Source organism: Lolium rigidum, chromosome 4 (assembly GCF_022539505.1).
Source record: "Lolium rigidum isolate FL_2022 chromosome 4, APGP_CSIRO_Lrig_0.1, whole genome shotgun sequence".
Classification (NCBI taxonomy): domain Eukaryota; kingdom Viridiplantae; phylum Streptophyta; class Magnoliopsida; order Poales; family Poaceae; genus Lolium; species Lolium rigidum.
In genome coordinates, this window is record NC_061511.1 from 246453943 (window position 1) to 246469544 (window position 15602).

The following is a 15602-nucleotide window of genomic DNA, read 5'->3' on the forward strand; positions in this document are numbered from 1 at the left end:
CCGCCCTCCAAGGGCACAGCCCCTCCTCCCTCCGTTCCGTCCGATGCGCCGCCCGCGCCGCCGCCACCCACCATGGACGTAGACAAGGTGTTCGATGTTGAGCCCACAACATCGTACATGGACATGCTCAACGAATCCGCGGTGAATTTGGACACCGGCATCGATGCATTCGATGGGGAGTGCAACATCGAAGAGATTGATGACGAGGAGGAGGATGAGGGTGATGAGGAGGAGGTGATTGAGGTTGATCCGGCTGCCGCTGGTTCTTCGTCAACGCCGAAGCCACGCACGGCAAACTATAACGAGATCGAAGACGCCATCTTGGTCCGTGCTTGGAGCAAGGTGGGGATGGATGCGTGCACCGGAGTGGACCAAGGCGGCAAGCGCTATTGGCAGCGCATTGAGGATCTCTACCACCAGCTAAAGTCTCGCACCAAGAGCATGGCCGACAGATCCTACCGCTCTCTTGAAGGCCGATGGAACATCATCAAACCAGCTTGTTCTCGTTGGAGTGCTGCCATGGATCAAGTGGCCGACAACCCCCCTAGTGGATGCGTACCGGAGGACTATGTAAGTTTTCCTTGTTTGTTGCTATCCATATGTGTTGATCTTGTGCAAACATCACATAATATTGTTGTGCAGCCCAAGTATGCTCAAGCCCGGTACAAGGACATGGCCGGCTCCAAGAACAAGGAATTTCAATTTCAACATTGCTTTTCCATTCTTAAACATCTTCCTAAGTGGAAGTTGAGGGACAACGAACCAAAGTGCAAGAAGGAGGCACTGCTCACCATGGATGATGAAGCGGAGGAACTGAGTGCGAGAAACGCCGGCAAGTCCGAGGGCAACAAGAAAGCCAAGGACGGGGTCAAGGTAGAAGGCGAAGCAGCTAGCTTCCGGAAGAAGTTGGATCAACTCATGAAGTCCAAGGAGGCATTGACGATGAAGACATTGGAGACCAAGCTCCTCATCACCGAGAAGAAGAAGGAGGTGAAGCTTGCCACGGTGGAAGCAAGGCGGGAGGTTGACTTGAAGATGATCACAATCAAAGAAGCCAAGGTCATGAAGGAGCTCTTGGCCGAGGTTTGGGATATCATGATGATGCACCGACGGCATGGACGAGGATCAGCTGGCGTGGTGGAAGAAGACCAAGGCGGACATCATGGCGAGGAAGAAAGCTGCGCGTGAAGCTCGTGGTGGAAGTGCTCAAGGTGAGTCTCCGGCGAGTGGTGGCGCCGCTCGCGATGGACTCGTTGATGGTTGATCACATTTGGGAACTTCTGTGGCTTGAACATTGGCTATGATCGCGTTGTGATGTTAAAAACTATGAATTATGCATCACATATTTTGGATGTGCTATGTTTGATGTGAAATTGTTGTGCAAATTGTTGTCTAAAACCCTGTTTTGAGGGGTCAAAAACTCGGACGAGCTAGCAGAACCCGTATCCCCACCTCGTAAAACAGAATATTCTATTTTACGGGGTAGGGATACGGGTTCTGCTTGCTCGTCCGAGTTTTCGGCCGGTGAAAACTGAATACAGGTCCCTCTACTCGCGTTTTAAGGGGCGAAAATATACGGGGCCTGTTAGACATGCTCTAAAACATCTATTTATGGACAGAGGTAGTACTTAATTTTGTAAGAAGCAGCAGGTTCTCCCGCGGTATTTACTGATTACCAACAAAAGTTGTATCATCTGTAAGATTGTTTAAAATAAAACTAGAGAGTTCATTGACCCACTTAACAGGTTGGAGTATTACATTGAATATGTTATATGTTATCTTGAGTGAAACGAGCTGATTGATCCCCAAGATATGACCGTTGAATAAGAGCACATGAGGGGGAAAAGTCAGGTTTGAACATGGGTGCATGTGAATCCTAATTGGAAATGCATTTTCCTAATGTTAAAAAATTCTGAAATAAAAATATCCGGGTACGTACGCATGTTTCATGTATGCGTAGAAAGTTTTCGCGGAGAAACCACTTTTTTTTTTATTTCAGAATCTAAAAAAGACAAAATACGTCACGTATATACTGCTGTATAGTCCTGCAAAATTTCACTTTTTTTCCGAGGCAAAATAAAAAGTTTTTTCGTCACGAAACTCGTGTCCAGGGCACATATTTAAGATCATCTGGGAAATCATTTTGTGTTTCGATTTTTAAAACATGTTTTGATATCACAAACGGAACTTTTCAAAAAGTGGGTTCACATGCCCCCGGCCAAAATCTTCTTCTACATATTTTTTCTGGATTCAGACCAATGATTTTTCGTGCACTTGGATTGTCAAAAATTCTTGCTGGCAAATCCATGCGGGTCAAAATTTATCAAGTAGTATAAATTATAGAGACAATCAACATAGGAAAGTCATGGCTAACCATATATTTTTAGATCATCTTTGGATCATAGGAATTTCATTAATCTAGATATCATTGCTATGTCTAGTATATAAATTTGAGCACCACTCCACCTCTTGTTATGATTCAGTCATGTAGGATTAATACACTACTCCTATATTTTTTTTCCCTATGTACCATCCAAACAACTATTCATTTAGTTTTCCTATATTTTACAATTGTCGTTTTAAAACAAGCAAACTTGATAGATTTCTTTACTTCTCAATATAGATTTGTTTCTCAATCTTGTGATTAAAAAAACCCTTAGCAAGGAATTTTCTGATACACCTTATCTCTTATAGATTTTATTTTTGGAATTATCTCTTATAGAATATGTTAAGTTCACTCGGAACATATGAGCATGTTCCCTTAAAATCCAGGTCATGAATCTTAATGCAAATGCACTAGGAGACTATACCATCGTCGGTGCTACACTTTTGCTAGGTGGAAAGAATGGTGAAGAACCGGAAAATCAAATTTGATCTCGGGTGCATATGCACCCGGTATGTATAAAACATATTTCCAAACCGTAAAAAATTTAGGAAAAAAATTTAGCATGTAGAGGGACATGTTCTATGTGTGCACGTAAATTTTCACCTAAAACCAACATTTTTTGTACCCTGTGTAAAAAAGGCAAATAATGCCTAAAAAAAGACTATTTTTGCACCTAAGATTTGTCTTTTTTGCACAAGGCATGAAACATATCGGTTTTTGCTGAAACAACTTTGTAAGCACGTAACATGTCAAGGTATACACAAAGAATTTTTATTTGTATTTTTCTAATATTTTTAAATATATTTAATATGCGTTTCAAATAAAGGGTGCATATGCGCCCGGGTGTAGAAACACCCTGTCCGTGAAGAACCATCTTGTTATGAAGTGAAAGAGTTGCATGTGACAAAACTCTACCAAAAGACTAAGTTCACATACTCGCATTTACACATGCATGTATAGTGAATAAAATTTCAAAGAAACTTCTATGAGTTTTGAAATATATTTTTCTCAAAAAAATCACTAGATTTGCACCAAATTTAAAACATTAAAATTTAATTTAATTTTGGTTTGAATTGGTGATAATTGTGTGATTTTTTCCTATGATGAACTGTCTGATTTTCTGGATTTATCATCAGATTTGTTCAATTGTATGCATGTGCCTAGCTAAGATTTATCACCGGGCACTCTCTTCACACAAATATGTAAGAAACCGCCTCTAACAGAACAAAAACTGAAAGAAAAACTTTATTTTTTGTAAGAAACTGTCTACAAGAATTTTTTTGTTTGTTTTTCAGGGGAAGAAGTCCCAATTTTTTGCAATTGAAAAAGAAAAGAAACTGTGGACTAGTCTAATCCCCTGGGGTTCAGAGTGCAAAGTTCTTGTTAGCTGAACCTTCAGCGTCTCAACACGTGGGCCACTGGTAGATGCTGCATATTTTTTTTGGTCTAGTAGCGCACTTGCCCATGTTTATTGGGCCCAAGCCCATCACGGCTCGTCGCATTCTTCATCTTTCCTCTGTCCCGTGATGCTGAGGTGAGTTAGGGGTGAGGGCGGCGCTCTTTCACCGGAGAGCTCGCCGGAGTTTACTCGAGGGGTCGAGCGATGATCGGGGATAGGAACCATTGGTCATTTCAGAAGGGCGGGTATTCTCAGGAGGATGAGACGGTGACGGCGATTGCAGGCTTGCAGCGGCCATCTTTGACCTTGCCCTGGCCTGGCCAAATGTGTCAGGTTGGCGGGGCAGGAGAGCGAAGGTACACCGCGAAGCCGGGGTTTTAACTGAAGATCTCTGTAAGTAGAAGCTTTTCCGTGCTACGATGCCCTAGTGCCGGTCTATCGCTCTTCAGTTTGTTACAGCTAGGTTTCAACACGCGGCCGAGATTGCCGTTGCGGTAGCATGGTTCAGAGAGAACACAAGAGACGACCAAAATGTGAGGGATTTTCTACATTGTAAGTTTACAGAAGAATGACCCATCTGTTGGTTTTGGGTGAATTACACATACACCAAACGGATTGTTTTGTATCGAATCTAGCTATGGATCTGTATACTCACCCTCAATTTATCCAATTCCTGCCTGCTGCTCATTTAGCCATTAACCTTCTATCCTTCCTTCAGTGTGTGCTATCATCTGCAATTTGCCACGACTGCAAGGGATTTTTGGATTCCAGGGCATGGATTGCCACCAAACTTGGCAGGGGATACTGGAATAGAGCAACCCCTCTTACCTATGCAAGCCTGAGAGAACAAAATAAATAGTTGAAGTTGTGTGTTGGTAATAATGTAGTCGCAAATTATAATACATGAGTTACCTGTTCTACGACAGCTTCCGACGATTCGGCATGGCAGCTTCCAATGGAAAATGCTGTGCAGTCTCCTGCAGGATTCCCATAACTTGCAAACTCGATTGCTGAGATGTGCTTGCCCCTTTGGCATCGTAGACGTACTTCTGGATGCCTTCCTTGAGTATGGACACCTGGAGCCGAAAGCTCATTTACGTTACCGCACACTGTTGTGATGGACACTGTGTTCACTGTTATATGTAGCGGGTCGCCTCCTATTTCCTCAACAAGAACAAGGAGGTTGTCTCTAGGTTTCAGAAAATGTTGGGGTATGTGATACCTTTGGAGTTCAGAAATTTCATGCCAGTTAGATAATGCCTGTACGATCATAGGCGAGCGAAGAGAATCTGAGATTTGAATTAACTCTACTTACAGGGATTGAGAAGGTTGCCCACTCGGGGTCTTGAATGAGACCCAATAACGGCCAATGCTCTCCCCGTTGACCCACACTTCACCCTTTCCCATACTCGTTAGGTTCAGTGTCACTGCATCATCGCTCATTGGTGTGGCAAATGTTGTCTGAATCACATAATGAATGACTCAAGGAATACTTTATTGCTGCGAAGGCTTGACATTTATCTCAGGATTATGAACTAGTTCTGTTAATGTACCTGGTACCAAGTAAGGGGAAGATATGCCAAATTGTAGATATCTCTCCATTCAACACTGTATGACCCTTCTTGCGTGTATATCCTATTCCCTTCTCCAAATAAGCCAACCTGCATTTAATCTGTCAGATCACATCCTAGAGTTCTATAATGATCTCTATTTCACATTCCAAATGAGTTGACTTGGATTTACCTGGTATCCCCATAACTCGTTGTCGAGGAAATGTAGTGGTTGTTGTCCTTGTTGTATGCTCACTTTACGGATTCCAAAGCTTCTATTTTCCATGTGAGCACCAGAGTCCTTCCAGTTAGAAGATCTCAGTTTTGATGCATGGCTAGTTAAGTCACTTTCTGTAACAATTTATGTTTGAAATTTATGGTACTCAAGCTCCACTATATGTTGTGAAAATCGAAAACCTGAGAATTTCTTAACACCTATGTGTTTGATAAGTTTCACTAAACCCATTTGCTCATTTTACTTCATTAGAACTAACAGCATAAACATATGCTTGGATTGGCAGTTTGACACCATATAGACCCATTTTTACTAAGTCTTGGTTCCCATCTATTAGTGTCTTTTATAATCATTTATATTGGCAGGGTGGGTAATGGGAACCATACCGGTGATCCAACCATTACACTGAGTAATGCTATGGTGTTCTGCCCCTCCTTTAGAGAAATATTCGCGTTGAGAATTATGTTGCCACGTGCCTCATGACTCCCATGCACACTCCCTGACCATAATATGGAGGGAAGTTATACAATAATAGATATGAGTGAAGTGTGATGACTGATGAGCAATAACATAGCACATCCGTTGTAAAATGTAATTAAGAGATAACATAATCTGAATAATTTATATGATGCACCTGTAGTTCACGATGGCATGTGAATTAGTTGTTACTTTTCACAAAAGGCTATATGAAGAACCAGGCAAACCACAATTTATCTAATAGGATACTGACCTACAAATTCCCTGTTGACAAAAGCATGCAATATATGTGCTCGGGACTCAACATTAAGAAGCACGAGCTGGCTATCATCACTCTGCCTATATTCATAGCTGCATTTAAGTGATACAATTAGTATAGATTCAAGTCAAGTAACTAACTAAAATCCAAAATATGAACATCACCTTTGAGGAACTTTTCTTACCTGACGATGTACCAAAGGTAATCTGTCTCATCTTTAGTTGTTGAGAGATGTTCAAAGAGCTGGTCTCCAGTGTATGCAGCTTTGCTTATATCTTGAGGAATTGGTTCTTTGAATGCCTTCCAAGTATGAATATCACTGAGCGACTGTACAACTTCAGCAGTTCTTGACCCACGCTGAGCATTTATCTGTGATAAATTAATAAAGTAAAATATCATAACAAGAGACTATGGCATTTGCCTGTGATGAAAAAGGTGTGCCACAAAGGAATTTATGTCAATAGGTCACATACCTTGGCTGTTTCGAAGACCGTTGTCCTGCAATCTGATACAATACTGATGGATTTGGGTGCCAGTTGGAAAGATATATTACGGAATACTACTGTTGGTGTCTGATGCTTATCGAAGTTGACCAGGAAAGCCACACATTTCAATTCTGTTTCAAAGACATGTGCCTAGAGTACGTCATTAATTATGTGCTTGTATTGCTAGAATTCATTGAACTATGTGTTCTAATAAAACTCTGTAATTTTACCTCTTGTTCTTGACCTAATGAAAAATTGGAGTATCTTCCAAACAGCAATGGTTCTGAGGACTGTTTCACTGCGGCATGCAGTTCTCTGAGATGACCCCATGTAGGTCGCCATATAAGACCTGGATACAACACCACTAAATTTATTAGTTTCTGTTATATGGTTGACATGTGTAAATGCTTCTAGCATGCCTTGTCTATTGGTTAACTATTTACCATATTCATCAAGAGGAGCTCCATCGTAGTAGCTTGTTGTTACATATGAAGAGGCAGACCTCCCAAAGTTTGTTCCTCCATGGTACTGCATCATAACCAACAGGAAAATTTTCTAAGAGGTTTCAGTTCGATTTTTTTAGTTATTTATTTATAAATCCATACCATGTAGTAGTTCACAAAGCTTCCCCTCTTTCTTGCTATAAAGAGTGCAACTGCAAAGGCAATATCTTCTGTAGATCTAAGTTTTGTATCATTGCCATATATAGGGTAGCTGGACACATAAACAGTTGGCCATCAGACCTTTTTCCATCAGAACGAGAAGATCCAAAACCAAGTGAGCAGAAGTGAGGTTGCAACATTACCGTGTTGTCCAATTTTCTGTCCATAATGCAGGCTTGCTAGGTGAGTTTGGTCCAACGAATGTTTCTCCGCAGATGAGCCCATTGCAGGTATTAATCTAGAAAAGAAGTTATTTGTCAAACTGATATGATTTTTTCTCTAACGAGATACAGTCAGGTCAAATGATATAATAATGAACACCGACAATTGGGTCTGGGGCATCATCCTGCTTGCACATCATCCATGGAACACCTGTCTGGAGACCTACAGCCATTTGAGCTGCCCAACGGACGTAACTTTGGCCACTGGGGCCAAATGCAGGCTCAACCATCTGGTACTCATTCTCGATCTGCATTTACTTATTTAGTTACATAATGGGCACATTGAGATGGAGAACTAAAAACAAATGCTAATTCAAGTTAATTTTACTAACCTGAGAAATGACGATCGGGCCTCCCTGTGGGTAATAAAGTCCTTCATGTTTCATCATGTTTACTATCTGAGTGACAAATCTTTGCATATGTTGCTGCATGAGTAAAAAACTATAATTTATCATGGTAATTATATTTAAATTAACCAATATTAATTTAATCTAGTTGTGCCAGATGAAAACTCTGAAATCACCAGCCACAGTTCATAGTTTTTCAGGTTACGAAGTTTAAGAATGCCATCTCACAGGTAATTACCTTGAATGGTTCATTGTCAGTTCGGAAGGTAATGTTTGGAACATCATGTAGCCAAAATGGAAATCCTCTGCATGAACACAAGATATAAATCATTTGTTCAGGTCGCATTTTCGTTTATTCATCACTTACGTATTCTGCACTTATAAACAGTTACGGTAGAAAGAGTTGTGTTCTTTAGAATAATTCAGGAAGCAAGACGCGTATCTACAGTAGCAAGCACATATGTGCATTGCATGTTTTACACAATAATTTTATGGAATAGATACTAACATGATATAGAAACCATATTTATAACATAAGTTCATTTGGACTTGTTTACACTATAGACCACTTGAAGGGGAAAAAACGGGTATTATGCATACGCAAAATTGCAAAGTTCGCAGTTTAGAGGCGACAATATAATGAGATAAATAATATTGGAGTCATTAGAACCGAGGGTAACGTTTGAAAACAGACATTACATTGAGATTTATGAAATGTAATTATATATATGGACTATTTTCTGATGGAAAGTATCCCACCTTACATACATATAAATAAGAAGAGTGGTTTCCTGCATTCTTACCCGTACTTCCATTCTGCCTCTATGAATGGACCAATCCTGAGGCTTACATAGAGTCCTTGAGCTTGAATTTCTCTGATGAACTTCACAATATCGTATCTCCCCTCAAAGTTATACTGATCCAATGATACAATGGAAACATGTGTTAGTACTGAATAACTCATTTTCACAATACGTCTCGTGTGCTTTTCACAGCCATATATGTGTACATATCAAGCTAGAAAGAGCACATACCTGGCCCTGCACAGGCTCATGGACATTCCAAAAGACGTACGTTTGGATCACATCGAGGCCACCTCTCCTGGCTTTCGCTATTAGTTTTGGCCACATCTGTCAGTTTTAGGATGCACAAATTTTAGAAAGGAAGATGTAGCTTATCACAAGATTGCTTCAAGGAAGCTAGGAAGTAGTATGTTAGTTCACTTCAAATGCTGCCTCAGAATGGACGATTGTCTTGTGTGCAGGAGACTTTTCTACTCGACGATAGTTTCAAGAGTTGTCTCCTCCCCTCCTACTCGTGGAGTTGTTGTGTCCATCTACTACCCAGTACGCCTGATCCATGAGGTAATCCGTGCATGTCTTATCGATGCCTGAAGCTAAGTTGACAGTACTCTGCCATATGTGGATTTATACTTGTCAACTAACTAACTGAGTAATGTTTTGTTGTGGAAGTAGGCAGAGGCAGATAAGGATTGACAGTCTGAGGTTATTATAGTTATGCAGGTAAAAATATGTTTTGCAGCATTTGATAGCTAGTACAGAATATAGTAGCTGGCAAAATATTTGAAGAGTAACATTCGTGGTACTTGAGTACTTTCAGAAAATTGTCACGGCTCTGCTTCATCCTGATGGTGCGTGGTTCAGAAAAGTGTTGCGGCTCTGCTTTTGTCTGATGGTGCTTGGGCCAGGACAGAACACTGGTGTAGAGGAAACGAGCTTCTCGTTGTGTTCATGCTGGGCCATGTAAGGCGTGGGTAGACAAGCCCATGAAAGAAGTCGTTCAACTCAACCGGGATGTTCTTTGGGCCGAGCGTACTCGGGCTGATCCCTACGGGTAGAAGTACAGTCCCGATCAGAGCTTCCCAAAACTTTGGACCTGCAACCACCTGGGTTCATATTCTACAGCAGACGTTCATGCTTCATCTGTGTATGACCTATCAGCAAATTGCCCCTCTATGACCAAAACAGAGAAGAACTTACCTCAGGCATGCTTCTTGTGTAGTGCATCTCACCAGAGAACATGATCCTTCTAGCGCCATTAAGCACCAAAGCCCTGCTATCGTACGTGACCTCCCTCCTCACCCCGTCGCCTCCCCACTGACTTCCCATCGCCATGGCGGTACATAAGCACACCATCAACATGGCTAGCACCACCGCAACGGTCATGATTCTCGAGGCCGTTGATCAGTAGCAAAGAGTTGGATGTGAATTCCTTGCGGTCTCTCTGCAGCCTTTGTGTGTTATATATATATTCATGAAGACAACATGTGCATGGTTGGCAAATATTTGCGGGTGGCTGAAGAAAGGAAAAAACTTATTGGTGATGTGTTGCTGTCGCCCCTGCTAATAAAGTTTGGCTTGTCTTTTGCTGGTAATAGTATTTTTGGAGTATAAATTTGTAATGGGGCCTTAATAATTGCTCTATAGCTGGACGAATTTCAGTGTGGCCCTATGCACGAGCAAGATATCTTCAATAAATCCTGTCCCACGAGTCAATTAATGCATGCTCATAATTCCGTGGAAAATCGTTTGTTCTTCACACGCAAAGAGAAAATGCTGGATCCATCTTAGATTGTTGTCGTTCTTGGTAATGACAGATCTTCAGGGCATAAACATGACTATTGATTTTCTATATATCTGTAAATCCAAGAAAATGGTATATTCTGAAAGTACTTTTCTAGTCAAAAGTTCAAAAAGTTAATGGGCATGACTATTTCACGGCCCGAATTAGAAAAGTTAATATCGACTGAACATTCATAGGTATCTAGTGGACATGTGTTTATATTATAAGCTGTTTTCATCCGAAAGGTCAATCGCCATACTTCACATATTACATCTTTTTTTGTTTGTTTGAGATAGCTTATCACGTGTACCACGCGATACTTCACATATTACATCCGTTCCAATGAGTACGACTTTTTTTTCAAAGTTAATCTAAGTAAAATTTTACCACTTTTTAGGAAAAACTATTAACAACTATTAAATTATATAGATATCACATAAAAATATATTTTATGATGTATCTAACGTTATTGATTTTGTATTGTACATGTTAGTAATTTTTTCTTCTAAAAATTTAGTTAAACTTTACATAGTTTAACCTTCAGAAAAATATAAGCCTCATTCATTAAAACAGAGGTACTATGACTTAACAAAAAAAAAAAACCCAGCTTGTGTGGCTGGCTGGGCATGCCGCGTCACGGCGTCAGGATCACTGGACAGCGTGTATTTGCTTATGTGCTCATTGATTCCTTAAATGGAAGTATAGAACGCGCACGAACCCGCTTAGGCCAGGTCCAAAAGCGGTGCTGTCAGTACCGGACCTTTTGTATAACTCTAGCCAAAACGGCAAGCCGTTCATGCTGGAAATGAATAAAGCGGTGAGCAGGTGGATCACCGCCGGACGAAGTTACGGCGACCTATTAACCTGCTGCCACTTTCCGGTGATCACCAATCAATGGTATCTCGCCGATCACCGCTCCACCTTCGCCGCCGTGGCCGGAGACGAAAGGGAGTTGCTCTGGGTGGTCGTTTGAGCAAGTACGTTCGCCACATTGTTTGGCGTGGCGGTTTACAAGACTCCATGAACGTGTACTACCTCTCCCGGCAACAGAAACAACACTAGCTAGAAATGCAGAGCAGAGACTGCATCAATCGCAGGAACGACTGAAGGGAGTAGGCACATACCTCGGGGGTGCTTCTGGTGTAGTGTATCTCCCCGGAGAAGAGCATCCTCCTCGCGCCGTTCAGCACCAGAGCCCTGCCGTCGTAGGCGACCTCTCCTCGCGCCGCCGCATGGTCGCCTCCTCCCTCCCGCTCCACCCGCCACCCGTCTCCCGCCGCCGCGGCCGCCAACGCGCACGCTGTCAGAATGCCGAGCGCCGCCGCCACGCCAACCCTGTACATATCTCCGGTGATCTCCTCTCAGGGTGTAGTCTGCTCGCAGCTTACCCAGGCAATATATAGACGGTGCTGCCTTGCTTGGCCTCTCTTTGGCTAGCTGCTTCTTGGGTGCAAACATCATGCGTTGCTTGCGACATTTGATTTGGATGAGGGGTTAGTGCACTAGATGCATGCGGTAGACGTTTGGTGAACTGAAAAAGGTGTGACACCTCACCTCTTTCCATGTTTCATCTGGTCCTAAGTACTGGTACCAATCTTTCTCTTTTAAGCGATCGGTGCTTTCCAGAAGAGCAAGCCAATCCGGCCGTAAACTCTCACACAATTCAAGCCCCGTTTTACGAGAGCAAAGCCACCGCATTGAATTTTCCAGTTCAGGCATGTCCACGGCCACACACAAAGTAAGAGAAGCCCTTGGTGGCTCATGAGAAGGCGATAGGAAGGCGGCCAAGAAATCCCATCTAGGGTGACGGCTACCTCATTCCAGCCACTGGTGGACCGGCTTGCCGGACGCCTGACACTTATTCGCTCGGTCCTCGCAGCTATCCCGCTACACCAGCTGATGGTGTTAGGTGTCAACAAAACAGTCCTGAAGCATGTCAACAAAATCCTGAGGGGTTTCCTCTGGGCCGGCAGAGCTGATGCCAATGGGGGGCACTGCCATGTCAACTGGGCACGCGTCTGTCGACCTCTACGACTTGGGGGCCTCGGGATTCCGGACCTGGCTCGCACTGCTACCAGCCTAAGGGTGAGGTGGATCTGGAGGATGCATACTAACCCCCTGCGACCTTGACGCGGGCTGGACATGAACTTCTCAAAGACGGAGCTGGATGCCTTCGCGGTCTCCACCACCATGGTGATCGGGAATGGGGAATCCGCCCTTTTCTGGGAGGACATGTGGCTGGACGGCAAAGCCATGAAGGAGGTGGCGCCTGAGGTGTATGCGCTGGTACCGAAGCGCCGGAGAAAGACGCGCACGGTTCGCCAAGCCCTGATGGACCGCACGTGGATCGCTGATATAGTGGGGGCACCGAGCGCTCTGGCACTATGGCAGTATGTGCAGCTGTGGAGCCGGCTCAGGGATACCCTACTCTCGGCGGATCCGGACAAGATGATTTGGCACTGGACGACGGATGGCCAGTACTCTTCCAGTTCTTGCTATGACGCCCTCTTTCAAGGGGCGATAATCGCAGGCTTCTGGAAGCTGAACTGGAAATCCTGGGCGCCGCCGAGGGTGAAATTCTTCTTGTGGCTAGCCTGACAGATGTTGGATGGGGGAGAGGCTGGCCAGACGGGGGTTGCCGCATACCCCCAACTGCCCGCTCTGTGACCAGTCCATGGAGACCATGCACCATCTACTCACAGGCTGCTCGTTCTCCAGGATGGTTTGGTTTGAGGTGCTGTCATGGATTCAATCCACTTCAGGCCCTCCCACGGTTGAGGGCGACTTCGCGGAGTGGTGGTCGCTGGTGGTGCTGACCGCCCCTCGCTAGTTGCGCAAAGGCACTTCGTCGATTATCGTGCTTACGACATGGTGGATATGGAAGCATCGAAAAGCGGCGGTCTTTAACAACGCGCGACCTTCGGTGACAACCCTGTTCAGCGACATTGTGGCGGAGGCGCGGCAATGGGCGGACGTGGGAGTCCGGGGTGTGCGCCTTCTGCTCCCCTAGACTAGGTTTTTCCTTTCTTGGGTCGAGTTGTACGACGTGGTGTTCGTCCGGCCACGGACTTGTACATATACCCTTCTTTTTCTATCAATGCATCGAAATGCAAGTCTTTTGCGTTTTCGCGAAAAAAAAATCCCATCTAGGGTTTCGTCCACTTGCCGACGACACCATCGGTTCGCTCCGTCTTCGGTGGCCTTCGGACCTTGGAGGTATGGCGGACCACGGCCTCTCGCCAGCGCATGGTTTTCGTTCTTTGTTAGGTTGTTTCTAGTGTCTTCCTTGGGATGGTAATTCGGTGGCTACATCTTGAAGTCAAAATAAGGTCCTCCCCGCCTATCCTCGCTCAGGTGGTGGGTCTTGCATCGGCGGAGGTCGCGTGGAGTCGTGTGCATGGCGGATCTCATGGGATCCGGTCGGCTTTTGTGTTTGTTGGTGTGGTTTCAGATCAATTTCTTCCTACGATTGTCTTTTGGGGCCTTAGCACGATGACTTTCCGTTTGTCTATTGCAACAAGCTCTACGACGACAAGATTTGCCCGGCTCCGGTGATGGAGGGGCGAGGACGAGCGACGCGCCTTCAGCCTACGCCAGTGTAGTCATCGCTAGGTGGTCCAGAGACCTATTTATAATTTGTATTATTTTTAGATCTCTTTGTACTACTATTAATTATTAATAGATTTGTGAAATTTTTGCAAAAAAAAAGTAAGAGAAGCCCTTTTCTGTTGTGTCCATCGTCATGGTGACGATTCGATGTCCTTTCCGTCAAAGCAAGACCGACTTGGGCTCCTCTCCCCAACGTGCACGTGTGGGCGCGGCCGGCAGTGCAGACAAGGGTGGAGTAACCTGACAAGCAACATGTCGTCATGTACTTTGAAATGTACACGCAAGGTCCTCGCGCGTAGCATTCTACTCCTATTGTGTGATATACTACTCCCTAATGCCCAAAATAAGTTGTATATAAAGTTTGGTCAAAGATAAACTTTCTAAAATTTAACCATGTATATTGATAAAAATAAAAATATATAAAATGAAATATTAATATTTTAAGAATATTTATGAAATATATTTCCAAACTATATGAATTTGGTATAGTAGATTTTTATATTGTTATCCATATAGTACTTGATCAAAGTTTGCAAAATTTGACTTGCACAAAAATTAAGAGCAATATAATATAGGCACGAGAAGTACTAGGTGGTTCAGACTTCAGATGTGTTGGGATACAATCACTGGCGAACTGTCGGTGTGACCATCTTCTCAGAAAAAATTGCCTAGCTTGTAGTCTATATTGCTATAGTGGACCATCACTTTGCTACCAATATTGCCTTGTTTAGGGTCCATTTTCTGACTCGATTTTATTTTTGTCCTTTCTTTTCCAGTTCGGGGCTTGCATTGCAATGCGAGTAGCGGATGCTATATCTTTCTTATATATAGCTAGCCCAAGCAAGCACTCGCTCACGGTGCAGTTCCACATGGGTCAGCCCAATACATGGGTTTTTTTCGGTTCTTATTTTATTTCGGGTTTCTTCTTCAGTTTTTCTCCTCCTTGTTGGCTTTTGTTGTTTTCTTTTCTTTCCTTTCATTTCCTTTTGTTTTAGTTCTATTTTTTACTTGTTCTATTTTCATTTCAATTTTATTATTATTTCGGAATAAATGCTCATGGGTTTAAAAAAGTGCTCAGAGAAACTGACCATCAAAGAAAGCTAAAATTACCCAACGTTTTGTTTTATCGATTTTGATTCGTGTCAGATTGGTCATGCCCAACTGCCTCCAATAGATAATATTCGACGTGGGTCGTGCTAAACCGCCTTTAATGGTCAGACTCGGATAGCGGGTTTATAGTAGTGATATAAGTGAGTGCACGACTACAATGTAGTCTTGGGAAATCTTTAATAGTAGTGTATGACAATCGGTTGGAAAATATATGATGGTCGGGAAACACCTTTGTCGGCCAAACTTGTGGTAATAGACAAGGTTGGTCGGCAAAACTGA

General features: G+C 43.3%; 1 long non-coding RNA gene and 1 pseudogene across 1 annotated transcript; one reads left to right on the plus strand and one right to left on the minus strand.

The window, feature by feature from the left end:
• Positions 1 to 4319: 4319 nt before the first annotated feature.
• On the minus strand, positions 4320 to 10207 carry LOC124650131 (annotated as a pseudogene).
• Positions 9323 to 9739, plus strand: LOC124650132. Its single transcript, XR_006986886.1, has 3 exons — positions 9323 to 9385; positions 9497 to 9544; positions 9642 to 9739. It is a non-coding gene; the product is annotated as an uncharacterized LOC124650132 (long non-coding RNA).
• Positions 10208 to 15602: the final 5395 nt, after the last annotated feature.